The sequence below is a fragment of the Callorhinus ursinus genome, unplaced genomic scaffold (genome assembly GCF_003265705.2).
Source record: "Callorhinus ursinus isolate GAN/ISIS: 27379988/994484 unplaced genomic scaffold, GSC_fseal_2.0 scaffold588, whole genome shotgun sequence".
Classification (NCBI taxonomy): domain Eukaryota; kingdom Metazoa; phylum Chordata; class Mammalia; order Carnivora; family Otariidae; genus Callorhinus; species Callorhinus ursinus.
The window spans coordinates 19562-21036 of record NW_027397643.1 but is presented as its reverse complement, the minus strand read 5'-3'; the positions used below and the strand labels follow the sequence as shown (position 1 = coordinate 21036).

General features: G+C 58.2%; 1 pseudogene; it reads left to right on the top strand.

The window, feature by feature from the left end:
* Positions 1-23: 23 nt before the first annotated feature.
* On the top strand, positions 24-1222 carry LOC141372061 (uncharacterized; annotated as a pseudogene).
* The last annotated feature ends 253 nt before the right edge of the window (positions 1223-1475 follow it).

The window sequence follows — 1475 nt, the reverse complement described above, 5'->3', positions numbered from 1 at the left end:
AGGGTTCCCCAGTGGCAGGTGCTGGGGATTGTAGGGGAAGACCTCCTACACCACCCAGACCACTGTCCCAGGTGATTGTCCACCGGACAGTTGTCCAGGAGCCGGAGCCCACGGAAGCCGAGGCCGAAGGTGAGAAGGCTGGGGCTGGGTGTTTGTGGTGTGTGGGGACAGGTCATTGCTGGCCCAACAGGGAGGAGCCCCCAGAGGCTGGTGTGGGGCCAGAAGCAACAACTGGGCACAGAGCACACCGTGGTGGACTGCAGTTGGGCAGACGTCACCGTGATGGTTCATTCCCGGCTGTGACTGCTCTTGGAGAATATGGGCTGGGCTCTGTCTCTGCAAAGGCCCACAGAGAGCAGAAACAGGGGGAAACTTTTCTCCTCTCAAAGCTGCTCCACCACCTGAGGAGCTAGAGCCAGATGTGGAGGGAGGGCTGGTGCCTGCAGTGACATCAGGAGGAGACCAGGAGCCGGCATGTGACCCGTCACCCGCCCACGGAGGGCCTGGACATGTCCAGGAAAAACTGGCACCTGCCCCTGTGCCAGCCCCTGCCCCTGTCCCTGCTACAGTTCCTGCCACTCCCCCTTCTCCCCCCAGCCCCTGCCCCTGCCTCTGACCCAGATCCTGACCCAGCTTCTGCCCCTTCTCTTACCCCTGCCTCTGTCATGCCCCGGCACCTGCCCCTGCCTGTGCTCTTGTTCCTGCCCCTGCCCCTCTTCCTGCTCCTGCCCTGCCAGAGCCACTGTCCCTGACCCAGATCCTACGCTTGCTACTGCCCCTGTCCATACCCATGCCAGAGCCTCTGCCCCTTCCCCTGCCCCTGCCAGCGGTCCCGTTCCTGTCCCTGACACAGATCCTGTCCCTGCTCCTGCCCTGGATCCTGTCCCTGCCACTACAGCTGACCTTGTCCCTCGCCTTGCCCCTGCCCCTGCCCCTGCTTTTACCTCTGTCCCTGCCCCTGTCCTTCCCCTATCCTGAGCCCTGCCCTTAACCCTGCTCCTGCAGGGCTCCCAAACCACATCCAGAGCCCACAGCCCTGTAGGGGCTCAAATTACCCTTAGTTCCATCCCTAGAACCCGAGACCCCGCCCGATTGTTTCATCCCCTCCCCCTGTGTTCTTTCTCTCTGCTACATATTAACTGTTATTTTATCCTTCCATGTCCTATACACTTTTTATTATTTTTTAAATAAAATTACTTGTTTTCAATTGAACACGTCATGAGCATTAAGTACATGCCCAACGCTGTGCCACCACACCCCAGAACATCGCCGTAGAATATCTCATTCCCCAAAGGAGTCCCCGAACCAGAAACCATCCCTGCCTTTTTCTCCCCCAGCCCAGACCCCGGCAACCCCTAAGCTGCTTTCTCTCTCTGTTCCTTTACCTATTCCTGATGTTTCTGTAATTGGAATCACAAAATAGGGGCCTTTGTGTCTGCCCCCCTATTTTCCAAGGGGACTCCTTTTCTTCTGTT